Source organism: Podarcis tiliguerta, assembly GCF_965153285.1.
Source record: "Podarcis tiliguerta genome assembly, chromosome: 6".
Lineage (NCBI taxonomy): Eukaryota > Metazoa > Chordata > Lepidosauria > Squamata > Lacertidae > Podarcis > Podarcis tiliguerta.
Window position 1 is genome coordinate 81,221,310 of NC_139539.1, and position 16,353 is coordinate 81,237,662.

The window sequence follows — 16,353 nt, forward strand, 5'->3', positions numbered from 1 at the left end:
ATAAATTTATTTTTGTATTCTTCCACTTTATTTATATTTGATTCAATTTTTTTCTCTCCTACTTTTATCCAATTGCAAAATCTTTGATCGGATCCTCAAAACTCATCTTGCGTAACACATAGGCTTCTATACAGTGGTACCTTGGTTTTTGAACTTAGTCAGTTCCAGAAGAACGTTCAAGTTCCGAAACGTTCAAAAACTGAAACTCAACAGCTGACAGCTGGGCTTAATGGTTTTGCACTCAGTGGAAGCTGTGTTTCCTTTTAAACTTCTGAGGTGTGTTTAAAAACCGAAGCTTTTACTTCCAGGTTTATGGCGCTCGAGTTCCAAAACATTCGTCAATGGAGACGTTTGAAAACCGAGGTACCACCATACTGAGCAGAGATAAGACGTCCACCCTGCCTTGTTGCATAGCTGTTCTGTTGGGATTTTTAACATACTTCAACTGAGAAAATGAATGCTCAGATGAGCAATTTGTGACCATTAATGTTAAAAACCCAGCAATGGGAAATTTCTGTGGTGCCCCTCTTCCCTTGATGCCCTAAGCATGGGCTTAATGGTTAATACAGCCCTGCCACTCATCGTAATTAAATGCATAACACCATCTCAAGCAAGCAAAGCAAAAATTAGTTTATTTTCAACTTTGAAGTAAGTCCATTTGCTGTTATACCGATGGTGTACTAAAGCAGGGGAACACAGCACACAATTGTAAATAGTTATCAGATGCAGTGGCCACCTCATGAGAAGAGAAGACTCCCTGGAAAAGACCCTGATGCTGGGAAAGATGGAGGGCACAAGGAGAAGGGGACGACAGAGGATGAGATGGTTGGACAGTGTTCTCGAAGCTACTAACATGAGTTTGACCAAACTGCGGGAGGCAGTGGAAGACAGGAGTGCCTGGCGTGCTCTGGTCCATGGGGTCACGAAGAGTCGGACACGACTAAACGACTAAACAAATCAGATGCAGTTTCCTGTAAACCACCTGAATTACATCTTGCCTATCTACTCCAGGACATTGACTCTTATAGAACATTACAGGTTGCCAGATTCCTGAATTCAGTTCTTTCATATAAAAGACTTCATGGAATGCTGCATGACTATTAAAAATCTAGTAAACTTTATCCACCAGCCTTATACTCAAGGCCACAATATGGTATATCTAGAGATGGTACGTAACGTAAGGAGATTACGCGTTGAAATATTTTAGTTGATATTTTAGAATGTAAAATGCTATTTTATTTATTGATTGGTTTTACCTTGTGGGCTTATAGCCTAATAAAGTGTCTGAATCTGAAGCAGTTTCCTGCAATTTTAAAGAAAGAGGAACAAGCAAGATATTTGCATGGTCCAAAAAACTTCCTTGTTTGTGTGTACGTAGCTATCACACTAATGAGTTGCTGGGGGGTGGGGAGTGATCAGAGAGCAGGTGCACCAAACCCTGCTGCTGTAAAAACCTCGTAAAACCATTTTGGAGCCCATCTGTGAGCAAACGTTGCTTTTTGAGGTAGTTTGCAGCAACCCATTCATTATGATAATAGCTACAGCTGACCCACTTTACAGTATATCTGCCTCAAATGTGTTAGGGTGAACGTAAAGCTGTTTCCTGATCTTCTAAAGCTGCATGTCAAACAGCCTCAAGGCAGTTTTACCGAAAGCTGATCAGAGGGAAGATGCAGTGCCCATATCGCTCGCAAAAATTGGTCATTAGGTAATGTTTTCGTGGGCTGAAGCAAAGCTGTAGCAAAAGACCCATCCTACTCCCAAAATTGGATTATCATTATTATTATTATAATCCCATATATCTTTTAGCAAGCAAAGTGAATTTCTACCTTACCTATTTATTCCCATCATTACCTTCTTCCAAGTCTATGAATAGGAATCTGAGACTAAGAGGTATTATAGAGGTATTACATGTTTGCAGTGAGTTCTACTAGACCTGATCTGCTGTCCTAGTTCCACCTGGCAGGGAGGGCTAGGCCCTGATGATCTTACTTGTTAGTCCTAAAAGGCCTGTTTCCCAGGATACCCAGAGACCAACTGAGGTATTATTTAGAAGTTTTTGTTGGGGGTCAAAATTTAACTTTAGGAATGCTTAATTTTTGTTGCGTGTGGAGGTCCCCAAGCCACCCCTCAAATAATTTACAAATCACATGTAATTTTTACATGTAATTTTTAGTTTAAGGTTTTTGGCACTAACTTGGCCACAACTTTATTAAAATACAAAATCTGTGAGTGGTTGCTTAGACATTGGTTATGACTATCTGTCCCCCCACCTGGGACAGAACTGACTTTCCGAACTCCCTCGGAAGCCAGTGAAGGGAAAACAATGTTAGGGATCAGTTGCTTAGACATTGGTTATGACTATCTGTCCCCCCACCTGGGACAGAACTGACTTTCCGAACTCCCTCGGAAGCCAGTGAAGGGAAAACAATGTTAGGGATCAGTTGAGCTGAGCGACAGTCCCTCATCGCTCACCCAACCAGCTCCCCAAGGCTTGCCGGCCCTGGTCCCATTTCAGGGATTGGACAAAATCGTGGCAAGCCCCAGGATTCCTTTAACAGAAATCCCTTCCAGCACCATTGGAGGGGCAGGCACAGCCTATCCTGACCCCTCCACCACCAGCATATTATAACCAAAGCCTAACCGCAACCTTACAAGTTGTGACGAATTGCTAAGTAGTAGGCAAAAACCAAATGGCACCAGCCAATCACCCAAACGTACAAAATTCCTACTAGGCCCCTGCCCCAACGGCAGATGACCCCATGACAGGCATAGCAAGGTCAATCGGAACACAGGGTGGATGGGTGATCCGATGCACTCTGCGAAAGAGAAAGCAAAAACAGTGTGCCCCAATATTAAAAGCCTATGGTCCCACACACCCAATTTGCTACATGCAATTTGCCCCAGTAACCCAGGCAGCCAATTGTTGTGCCAGGCAATAACCATTAACCTGCCTGGCAACAGAGGGCTGGCCCGGTGGCCCCCACCGCAACCCGTGCTCTCATTTTAGGGAGAACACACTTTCTTGCGCTTCGAGGCCCCCAGGATCCCCCCCTTGAAATAACTTCACACTGACACTTATTTTAGTTTAAATTTTGGCCACAACTTTATTTAATACAACCATGTGAGTGATATTGGCTTAGGCATTGGCTCCAAATGAAAACTGACTCCACCTTTCTGTTTGGTAGTCTAAAAGGGAAAACCAAACGAGGGAGCAACATCGGTGAAGATCGATTGAAGCTCACTCCAGTGTTCCTGTGGGCCTGGCATGGCCCTAGCCCCTCAAGCAAACTTTGGATGAGATCCAGGACCCCCAGATTCCTTTACACCTGGAGGGGCAGGTGATGGCCGCACCTCCCCCCCCCCACATTTCAATGAGCCAATGCCTAACCGCCAGCTTAAAAGTTGTGACGATTGCTGAGGGGGTAGGCAAGAACCAAGTGGCTAAAGCCAATCTGCCAAATGGAAAAATTCCTACCCAGCCCCTGTTTCAAAACAGGTGACCCAAACCAAAGCAAGGCCAAAGCAACACTGCCTAACACAAGGGAGGGTGGGTGGGTGTTTGACATTGCGAAGTGAGTACCCCCAATTATGTCGTGCTGCCATTCTTAACAGCCCCTGGGATCACTCCACCCCCAGCCGATTGGCCCCAGACAGCTTGGTGTGATCCCAGGGCTAAGGCTAGGGCTTGGGTTACACCCTTCCCTCTAAATTAACCCTTGGTGTGCCCTGAGTGCCCATGTGCAACCAGGACCCGCAATTATGATGATCCCATTTATAAGTGTCATGGAATTCTACTCAGTATTGATCCAGAGTAGATTCCAATGTATAGTTAGCAGAGTAAAAACTTAAAACATGTTGCAGGATTCCAAAAAAAAATAGACCACAGGGAATTATATTTCATTCAGCAGAGCTTTACTGCTGCTGAAGGCAAATGAGCATAATGGTCACAAATCCAATACATTCAGGATTGGCACTGTCCATTAGAAATCCAGTTTCAGCAGACTTAACTTAAACTTACAATAACTTATAATAAGTCTAAACCATAACACTAAGCATAGTACGTACAGAACACCACACCAGAAGGAAAAAAGATAGAAAGAGAAAGTGAAACCCAGGCTCCTTCTGGCCTTACTTTTATAGTCAGCATGACCTTGACAGAAAAGATAACAGAACCAGTTTAAACCAGGTGTACTCAGCTTCTCTGAAGGTATAACCCAAACATCATGAACCTTCCTGTTGTTCTCTTTTTTATTAATAATTTATTTACAACATAGTCCACAACAACTCATACAAACAAGCAAATCCACCACCACTGACAATTTAATTATCAAAATTAAACTCCTATCCCGTTACACAAAGAAAACATAACATAAAAATAAAAGACTTCCTTTATCCTGTAAATGGCCTCAATTTATACGTGATTATTACAATTTTTGCTAATTATGACTTTAAAAAACCTCAAAGTCTCCTGTAGAAATTAATCAAAACAAGTCCAGGTGTATATTTTGGGGCAATGTTTGGTAAAGTATTCTCTGCATTTCCCCCATTCTTTTTGAAATTCTTGTCTTGTCCAGTCCAGAAGCTTCCAGAACCCTCTTGAATGAATTAGAATAGGAAAGATCTCTACACATCAGATCAATACTTTCTATACTAAGAATGCAAACTGACAAAAAACATTTTTTTTTGTATCTTTATTATTAGAGCTAATTATGAATTATGTAGGGATTCTTTATTCTATTCCCACTGATGTGTTTTCATTTATTCTCAATGACTGGTTAAATTTTGTTACGTTTCTGTAATTAGGCAAATCTTATTTTGTAAACTGGAAAGGTGGCATGCAAATAAACAATGCGGAATAGCAGATTACCCAAGCCTTTCATGGTTAAGTAGAGATTTGGTTCCAAATTTCTCACAGCCAAAGACAAGACTCTAGGACTATGCTATTGAATGAACCAACTGGTGAGTGTGTGGTGTGTTTATGCCCTGAGAGTCCCATTGATATTTTACATTGACCTACCACTAGAAATTGGTTTACTAAAGTCTTTCTATATTGTATAGAATAGTGCTGTGCTGAACCCCTAGATGTGTGTCAGTTGATGTGTAGGAGTTCCTTGCAGATTTCTGTCATCCATGTGTTGTCGTATTCTGGTGTCGTTCTCTTCCTGATGGCAACTGAGTGGGATGAGGAGCACAACCTTGCTCCTACTTACTTCAGCTGATGATTGCCTGGTATGTGTCAATTGCTGAGAATATATATATATATATATATATATATATATATATATATGTATATGTATATGCCTCTGGTTAGCTGACTCTTGTTTCTTTTACTCAGGTATAAATCTCCATGTGCAAGTATTTAACCATATTACATGTTCTGTTAGCCATGTTTACAGAAACCAGGAAATACCAATTTGAACATGATGGAGAGAGAGAGAGAGAGAGAGAGAGAGAGAGAGAGAGAGAACAAAGATGTACTGTTCTTAGAAGCATAGAATTGAAGAGTTGGAAGGGAGCACAACGGTCATCTAGCCCAATGCAAGCCTTGAAGCCACAGCCCTGAGATTAAGAGTCTCACGCCCTACCGACTCTGCTATCCTAGGCCTTATTGGTTAACTCAAAAAATAAATTACTGTATTTCTGGACCTATAATTCCTAGTAAGAAAGCTTCAGGGTCCCCCCCTCCCACAAAAGTAATTTTAAACCTAATAGCCATTATTGTTAGGTAACAATTAAATGGAATAATGCACATTCTCAAGAGATATGCATTGTTTTGAAAAAAAGTGATGGAAAATATTACATAAAAAGAAGACTGGGGATGATGTCCCATTTTTGACATGCTGGAACAATTGATGTCCTTGTGATAATCTTATTTTGCATGCCACCTTGTCTGTGCTAGTAACCAAAGCTCACACTTTAGAGAGACATTGGAAAAGAGAGTTCTAGCACCAAAGGGGTGGGGAGGGAAATAGTTCTACATGTGTGCTCATGCCAGTTAGCTGTAGAGTCCATGTAGTCTATAAATGCCCAAAGAGTCCCATTTCTGTCCCCTTCCCCTTCACAGTTAGGCCTGACCTTTCCCTCTACAGCTCCACCCCTGACATTTCCAAGAAGGGTTGGGCAAGACCTGCTAGTAAAGGGATAGACCAGGCATGGGCAAACTTGTCCCTCCAGATGTTTTGGGACTACAATTCCCATTATCCCTGACCACTGGTCCTGTTAGCTAGGGATGATGGGAGTTGTAGTCCCAAAACATCTGGAGGACTGAGTTTACCCATGCCGGGAATAGACTGTGCAAACCTTACCCTGCAAGGCTAATGGCCTGATTCAGTGTTCCTGTGACTCCTATAACTACATGTTTAATTTTGATAGCATTGTTTCCATTCCATTGCTGTCCATGTGTGAGGTGGGGGAGGGATCTGTTTCTGAGCAGCAGTTTTGAGACATCTGGATTTGAAAAGTCTTCAGTGTTCTTAAATCAGTGACCAATGACCTGCAAGGGAAGTAGGGATACCTAAAAGTGACTTCTGTGTAGTCATGTATTGTTCTATACATGCTCAACACTTCTGGTAGTCAACTGTGCTTTCTAAAAAGAAACAGCACATGTTTTATGGAAACTGCGCAAGTTCATTAGAATGGCTCCATTTTCTTGCTTCTCATGGTGTTGGAATAACAGTTCCATAATTTCCAGCAGATTATTTTGCAGCAGATTAATTATTCATAACGCCGGCATTAGCCGGAAATTTAAGAGTGATTAGCTGTGGCGCAAAGGGAGAAATATCACTGCCTGGTTCAACAGAGTGGGACTGTCTGAGAAACTTGTGGAAACCCTAATGTGAAATAGGGATTACATGCATATTGAAGATTGCACAAAATTCGCACCATATGCCCATTAAAACCATCTCAACTCATCCCCAAAGCCTAATTGCCTAAATTTGCCATGCTTCCTATCCCATATCCTTATGTTAATCTAAAATTATAGGAAGGACACATCTGTTGGTTTCTCTTTCCCCCTCTCTTTTCAGATCTTAAATTCAGCTCTCCATATTTCCACATCAGTTTGCAGATTTTAAAAGAAAATTCAGTAAAAATGGAGCAACATTGAAGGGGTGTCACCCTATCCCTTTTCACATGGAAGCCATAGAAGGAACTGCTGCAGGAGAGGGCCTGTGAGTAACATCATAAGAGGAGTGTTTCTAGGACGAAGGTGAAACTGCCTTGTTATTTTTGCTACTGGGTACTGCATGTTGTTTAAGTAGTCATCTTATATTTATAGTATTGAAGTGTGGGGGTTTTGCATGTTAATACTTTTGATGTTATGAAATTGTTTCTGCAGTGTTTGTTTAAAATGTCTTCCTGTTTTCTTTTTTATTGAAAGCCATTTTGAGCATGATTTTTATGTGTAGAAAAGTGGCATAGAAATTGAATGGAAAAAATTGTCAATATTTTAGTGCGAATGACACCCAATATACTTTGTATGTGTGTGCAGTTTTGCCTCATAGATGTGTTTTCGAAGGATCTTTAATGTTCATTTCACTCATTTATATGCATACTTTACATATATGCATTTCTGTAGTCATAACTTGACTGGAAAACTGCATTGCAAAATTCGTATCAGTTTTGAAGGAAGTATTGATTCAGGAAGTGTGAATTAGATAGGCTCGCCTCTAAATACAAATGGAATCAAATGTCTCACACGTCCCTAGTGATGATCCTTCATGGATATAGAAAGTGCTCATCTGCAGAACTTATCAGCCAGAGTGTGGTGGCAAAGGCCTTTGTACTCACTTTGCCTCTCCATGCAAGAAATGACTGAAGAGAGTTTACTTCTCTTCTTTCATTCAGGAGACATGTTTGAGAGGAATCTTGCACCATCTGTGGCTCCCAAGACATAATCCGGCAACCACTGATGGTAGTTTTGCAGCTGGCTTGTGTGACTCTCGTCAGTTACACCATATTGGTAAAATGGAAACATGGGGAATAAAATGATTGTCGGAGTTTATAACAGCCGGGAAGATTTATTGCGGCTGCAGCTGGAAGTGTTACATCATGTCAGATGATAATTTGGCAATATAAATTATGAGTTAAAGGAGAATGTTAATTAAGAATTGCTAACTGTGCAGGAAATCATTATGTCTGACAGTGAGCAACTTCACGTGTCAGCATTTTGATTTTTTGTATCTGTAGACACCAGTGTTGTGGCTTGGAGAGAAAAATGATTAATTAGTACTTGTCGGCAATGATTTAACATTGGCAAGAATTAACACGTTTCCTGGTAAAATGCTTAAAAATAACAGAGCTTCGCTACAGATGTCAACAGGCAACTTCTGTGCAAAGTTGCGTCATGATAAATAGGAGAGACGACACTCGCAATGTGGTTCACCAAAACTATCAAAGGAAGGTATGTCACTGGATAATTGTGTGGCAGGGTTTCTCTCTCAATGAAATGGGAGATGGCAAAATATCCCACTTGTAAGACTTGTGAAGAATCAATATATAATTGGTACACCATTTGTTGTTGTTGTTTAGTCGTTTAGTGGTGTCCGACTCTTCGTGACCCCATGGACCAGAGCACGCCAGGCACTTCTGTCTTCCACTGCCTCCTGCAGTTTAGTCAAACTCATGCTGGTAGCTTCGATAACGCTATCCAACCATCTCCTCCTCTGTCATCCCCTTCTCCTTGTGCCCTCCATCTTTCCCAACATCAGGGTCTTTTCCAGGGAGTCTTCTCTTCTCATGAGGTGGCCAAAGTATTGGAGCCTCAGCTTCATAATCTGTCCTTCCAGTGAGCAGTCAGGGCTAATCTCCTTCAGAATGGATAGGTTTGATCTTCTGCAGTCCATGGGACTCTCAAGAGTCTCCTCCAGCACCAGAATTCAAAAGCATCAATTCTTTGCCGATCAGCCTTCTTTATTGTCCAGCTTTCACTTCCATACATCACTACTGGGAAAACCATAGCTTTTACTATACGGACCTTTGTTGGCAAGGTGATGTCTCTGCTTTTTAAGATGCTGTCCATAGGTGGCTCAAATAACATTTCATATTTTTCTGCAAGGCTAGACTGAGACGGAGATGGCATGAGCGTAAACCTTTTGCTTTGCTTTTCTGCTTACCAGAAGGTAGTTCTGCTTGTTTAATACTCCTTAGTCTGGATCTATGGATAATTCAAATAATAGAATCATAGAACTGTAGAATTGGAAGGAACCTGCGGGTCATCTAACCCAATCCTCTGAAACTCAGAAATCTTAATATGGGACAGTTGCACGGTACATAATGCAAAGGTAATGCTACAATTTGAAAGCAGCATCCTTTTTCATTAAAAGCCCAGATGAACTGATGGAAACTGGTGGAAGGGCTTTAACCTGGTTCCTAAACTGTTACAATATACATAACTAATGTGTTGCCCTCCAGATGTTCTTGGACTATAGGTAAAAGGTAAAGGTAAAGGACCCCTGGACGGTTAAGTCCAGTCAAAGGTGACTATGGGGTTGTGGCACCGTGACGAGTGCCAGAGTGTACAGAAACATCGTTTACCTTCCCGCCGCTGCGGTACCTATTTATCTACTTACACTGCTATGCTTTCGAACTGCTAGGTTGGCAGGAACTGGAACAGAGCAATGGGAGCTCACCCCATCACAGGGATTTAAACTGCCAACCTTCTGATCAGGAAGCCCAAAAGGCTCAGTGGTTTAGACCACAGCACCACCCGCGTCCCCTTTTGGACTGTACCTTCCATCATCTCTACCACTGGCCCAAAGAGAGTTGGCATCCAATAACCTCAGGAGGGCACCATGTTGGCTATTCCTGGTGTAGTTGGTAGTAGGCTATCATTGCTGGAGAGGATGTTCCACTACCACGGGGGGGGGGGGTACCCAGGGAATGTCCTCCAAAGATTTTAAGCAGGAGCAATTAAAGTGGGTAGTTTACTCCGAAATGTAGGTGGAACTTTAAGCCCAATCCTATGCCCCCAGAGCAGTATTGGACTTCTGAAGACTAATTCAGAATGTTAGCATTTCTTTTTTCTTTGAAAACAGGTGAAAAAGAAGAAGCTATCAGTGACCGAGGTTGGTACAACCGTGTAGAGCTTTTGTTTCATCAGAGCTTACAAGGCTTGAGCAGTCTTTATTATTATTGTTTCCTTGTTCTTCCTTGGCCCAGTTGACTCATTTCAAAGGAACTCATTACTCCTTATAATAGTTTTCGCTCTCTCTCTTCCCCCACCCCCATAAAAAAAGTTATTAAAATCAACTGGAAACCATTGCCAAAGCAGCCCTGTTAAATTGGTTTAGCATATTATTATTTTTAACAGACTGCTTGTGGTATATTAATCTGTATTGTTATGTTATTTGCTATTGAACTGCCTCAGGAAGCCTCTGGGGAAATGAGATGAGAGGAAATAGAAATCTCCAGCATCCCTGTCCTCATGAAATAGTAAATCAATACATTAGAACAAGATATCAGTGTGTATGTGAGAGAGAGAGTGTAGTTATGAGGTATAAAGGATGAGGTGCAGTGAGAATCTGAACGTCTGCTCAGGGGTATCCATTGCCACAAAGGCTGCATGCTATGATTGGACACACCTTTGACTATTTTCTTTGTACCCAGGAATTCAATCACAAAACTGGATTATTTGCTATTTATTTGATGGTGCCTGGAGTCAATGAGCTCCAGTTTTACATAAACAAGAAAGTTCATCTATCCATAATGTCATCAAATTTCATCACCCGTAAATTGTTGTTCCTGCTGCCCAACCACCGCTACCAAAGGCCACACATTTGTTTATAAAACTTATTAACTATTTTCCATTTTGTTTTTGTTTTTAAAGACTCATAGTGGCATAGTTTATTAAGGATCATAAAAAACCAAAATACCAAAATCCAGAAAGCGAAATTTGACAAGCTTGTCATGTGCGAGAGAAATTATAGCAAGTATGTGTGTGTGTGTGTGTGTGTGTGTGTGTGTGTGTGTATACACACACACACACATACATATATATAAATGTAAGAACTCTAATAAACCGGTAAAATTTATTTTCTTGTTATTTCATATATCTAGAGTGCCTACAGTATCCTGGCACTGTGTGTAAATCAACATGGAGACACAGACTCTGCCCGTAGGCTAACAAACTGAAAGATTAGACTCACAAGGGAAGAGCAAAGGAGGGAGATTGGTTTGGGAATGGCTAATCAAATAGCTTAGTTTCTAGCACATTCAAATATGGACATCACCATGCCAATTTTTCTCTTGCTGGTGTTCTTGCCAGGAGGAAAAGGGGTGCTGCTACAATGACACTGACCTACTCCATCTTTCTGCAGCCAGATATCATCTAACAGTTGTGGTAAAAAGATAAAGGTAAAGGGACCCCTGACCGTTAGGTCCAGTCATGGAGGACTCTGGGGGTTGCAGTGCTCATCTCACTTTATTGGCCGAGGGAGCTGGCATACAGCTCCCTCGGCCAATAAAGCTTTTGGGTCATGTGGCCAGCATGTCTAAGCTGCTTCTGGCGAACCAGAGCAGCACACGGAAATGCTGTTTACCTTCCTGCTGGAGCGGTACCTATTTATCTACTTGCACTTTGATGTGCTTTTGAACTGCTAGGTTGGCAGGAGCAGGGACCGAGCAATGGGAGCTTACCCCGTCGTGGGGATTCGAACCGCCAACCTTCTGATCAGCAAGCCCTAGGCTCTGTGGTTTAGACCACAGCGCCACCCACGTCTCAAAGGTTGTGGTAGAGTTCCATAAAAACCTCTCTGAAACTCTGACCAATGGGTGAGTCAACAAAGGGTGTTACTCAGCAAAGTTACTACTACTACTACTACTACTACTACTATACCACCCCTGGCTGGGTTTCCCTAGCCACTCTGGGTGGCTTCCAGCACATATAAAAACATAATAAAATGTCATACATTAAAAACTTCACAATACAAGGCTGCCTTCACACATCTTCTAAAAGCTGTGTAGTTCTTTATTTCCTTGATATAAGATGGGAGGGCATTCCACAGGATGGGCACCACTGCTGCACTGCTGAGAAGTCCCTCTGCCTGGTTCCCTATAACCTCACTTCTAGCAGTGAGGGAACCACCAGAAGACCCTCAGAGGTGGACCTCAGCATTTGGAACAATGGGGGATGGAGACGCTCCTTCAGGTATTCTCGGCCAAGGCTGTTTAGGGCTTTGAAGGTCAGCAGCAACACTTTGAATTGTGCTGGGAAACGTACTGGGAGCCAGTGAAGATCCTATAAGGCTGGTGTTGGATGGTCCCAGCAGCCCCTCCAAGTCACCAGTCTAGCTGCTGCATTCTGGATTAGTTGTAGTTTCCAAGTCACCTTCAAAGGTAGCCCCATGTAGAGCGCATTGCAGTAGTCCAAGCGAGAGATAACCAGCACATGTACCATTCTGGTGAGACAGTCTGTGGGCACGCTAGGTCTCAGCTGGTGTACCAGATGGAGCTGATTTATTCCTTCAAAATTAATCCACTTGATCATTTCATTTATTTCAACATGTCAGCTCTAAGGAAAACTTAGCTGAATGCCATCCACTATATCCCCAAGGCGGAGGACAGCATATGACAGCATATAAGCAATTAAGTAATCAACTAGGACTAGTTATGGACTGATTTTATTGTATTCCTTTGTTATAAGCCACCCTAATATACATTATGAAAGCGTGGGAATAATAATAATAATAATAATAATAATAATAATAATAATAATAATTATACCCCACCCATCTGGCCACTCTGGGGAATAAATAAAAACATAAATAGATTAGGCTATCTGAATACGGGATTTAGCCCTTAACAAATTTAACAAATTTCCTGGGAGGGTGGTTCCACAATAGTGAAGCCATAACTGAAAAGATCTCCCAGACATCACCAACATCACTGTCAGAACTTCCTGACAGTAAGAGCTGTTCGACAGTGGAATTTGCTGCCAAGGAGTGTGGTGGAGTCTCCTTCTTTGGAGGTCTTTAAGCAGAGGCTTGACAACCATATGTCAGGAGTGCTCTGATGGTGTTTCCTGCTTGGCAGGGGGTTGGACTCGATGGCCCTTGTGGTCTCTTCCAACTCTATGATTCTATGATATGATTCTATGATTCTATGAATATGTTTACAGTGGTGACTGGTAACATTTTGACTTGGTAGGACTGCAGTTTTTCACGTTGTTGTTTTCATCACAATAAGACTTTTACAGCACTTATTTAGGAAAGTGCACCATTACGTGTGTGCAGAGTGCCATTGTCTCCTCCTCTCCCAAAAAAAAAACAACACACCAATTGCTCTCTGCACATCTGTGGCCAGGGGAAGAGCCCAAGTATGATTTTCCGGACAAAATCAACTCCCTACCCTTTTGTCAGAAATTAAGCCATAACATGTGGCGTATGTTTTTGGATCCATGTATTTGTTTAAACCTACCAAAAAAATGGGTGTTCCCCCCAATCCACTTGATCCTCTGCGAGTTAAAGCAAAATAGTACATGAATGTATGTCCATTGTCCAGCAATACTATTAAGACCATATCTGTCAAAAGGGAAATTCCCTTATTCCGAATAGGATTCCTCGCAAGAAAAAGGAAAAGTTGACAGCTATGATGAAGACATGAGTTGAGCGACTTTAAGGCATTGTCTATCCCCATCTTGTATAAATGTTGATGCTTAGTTTAAAATATGTAGATGAATCCCTCTTCAGATATGCATTTACACATTAACAATCATCCATTATCCCAGACAATTATAGATTAGGGTGGATGGGATATTTTAAAATGGCTCTTAATTTCTAAATCGTCGCTTTGCTAGGTAACAAGCTGCATACACAATCTGTAAATAAAACCAACCTGATTGTTCCCTTATAAGGAACCAAATCATTTTATGTGCTGAGCATCCTATGAAGGAACATTTTCTGCTTTAGCCAAATATAACTATCACCGTATGTAACAGTAAGGGAAAGCTGTAAGGGAAAGCTGTAATTCACCCAACAGATTTGAAGAAAGAATGGTTCCCCTCCCCCCTTTAAAATAATTTATGATAGACACCTATCATATTCTATGCATTTCTAAAAATAAAAATAAAAATTTACTCCCATATTATATTGGTTGACCACTACTGCCCTAACTTCTATTGCTAGCTACCAGAAGGTATTGATGCTACATCTGAGTCTTGGTTGTGACAAAAGAATGCAGCACCTGGAATGGAGTTCTTTGAAATCCTGTTATTTTTGTTTCACAAGGGCTATCATCCCTTGAATCTGCTGTAGGATCAGCCAGTTGCATATCCAGCCTGTCTATCCAATTTCATTGTTATGCCCTGCCAATAACATTCCCTATTCTCATCAAATATATATTCCTGCGGAGCTTTGTCCATATGCTCAGCAGCTAATTTTTATCCAGAGTAATGTTTTGAATTGAGAGGGGACAAAAGGTCCGCCAAAGTTTTAATTCACCACTGGCTACCACGTGATCCAAGGCAAATATAAAATTAAGGACAACTTTTCTTCACTTTGCACAGCAACAGAATCTTCTGGACACATATCCTTCTTTGCGCCAGCTGCCTACTCCAGTTTACCAGTGTCTTTGCTTTTACATAGTAAAAATAAATAAATAAATAAATAAAGTAAGTAAGTAAGTAAGTAAGTATGTGTCATATGCCACCCATCTGACTGGGTTACTCCAGCCACTCTGGGCTGCTTCCAACAAATTAAAACACAGCGATCAAACATTAAAATTAGAAACAGCACCTACTGACTACTGTTTTTATTTTTATTTTTTATTTTTTATGAAAGCATTTATATACCACTAATTCACTGTTCCCCAAATTTTGGTTTCCAGCTGCTTTCAGACTACTTTCACATCATCTCTGACCACTGGTCTTACTAGCTAGGGATGGTGGGAGTTGCAGTCCAAAATCAGCTGGAGACCCAAGTTTGGGAGACCCTGCATGAAGAAGAAGAAAAAGAAGAAGAAGAAGAAGAAGAAGAAGAAGAAGAAGAAGAAGAAGAAGAAGAAGAAGAAGAAGAAGAAGAAGAACTGATTTATTATTTATATCCACCCATCTGACTGGGTTTCCCCAGCCACTCTGGGCGACTCCCAACAGAATATTAAAAACACAATAAAACATCAAACATTAAAAACTTCCCTAAACAGAGTTGCCTTCAGATGTCTTCTAAAAGTTGGATAGTTGTTTATTTCCTTGACATCTGATGGGAGAGCGTTCCACAGGGTGGGTGCCACTACTGACAAACCCTCTGCCTGGTTCCCTGTAACCTCGCTTCTCGCAGTTAGGGAAACACCAGAAGGCCCTCGGAGCTGGACTTCAGTGTCCGGGGTGAAAGATGGGGGTGGAGACACAATATAAGGCAGTCTATACATACACACGGGATGCGGGTGGCGCTGTGGGTAAAACCTCAGTGCCTAGGGCTTGCTGATCGCATAGTCGGCGGTTCAAATAACCACGGTGGGGTGAGCTCCCGTCTTTCGGTCCCAGCTCCTGCCCACCTAGCAGTTTGAAAGCACCCTTAAGTGCAAGTAGATAAATAGGTACCGCTTTATAGCGGGAAGGTAAACAGCGTTTCCGTGTTCTGTGCTGGTGCTGGCTCGCCAGAGCAGCTTCGTCACGCTGGCCACATGACCCGGTAGTGTCTCCAGACAGCGCTGGCCCCCAGCCTCTTAAGTGAGATGGGTGCACAACCCTAGAGTCGGACACCTGGCCCATACGGGCAGGGGTACCTTTACCTTTATACATACACACACACACACACAGAGAGAGAGAGAGAGAGAGAGAGAGAGAGAGAGAGAGATTTCTAGTGAAGCCACCTTGTAATACAAGGAACAACCAGCGGAACTTCAACGGATGGCAAATATGGGCTCAGGAAGTCCTTACAGTATCCTAGACCCAAGTCATTCAGGACTTTGAACTCAATGAATGGTGCCTTTTGGTTCAGCTACTATAATGAAGGTTTAGATGCAAGGCTGTTGAGGCTACATCAACTCATTATTTAACCTTATAAGTACAACCTTATAACACTGCCATGACAGTGTCACTGTGTATGAAATACATAAAAGTAAACCTACCCAGAAGCTTTCTTTAAAACGAAGTAGATAGCAAGGGCCATTTCCCATATACCACTCCCCATCAGGCTCGCTACTAGAAATATTGTTTGTGGATGACAAATTCAGTTTAAAAACTGGTATACAGCGGTACCTCTGGTTACAAACACTTTTGGTTACGAACGCTTCAGGTTACGAGCTCTGCTAACCCGGAAGTAGCTGTTCCTGGCTGCGAACTTTGCCCCAGGATGCGAACGGAAATCACACGCCAGAGGCTCACATGCAGCAGGAGGCCCCATTAGTGAAAGCACG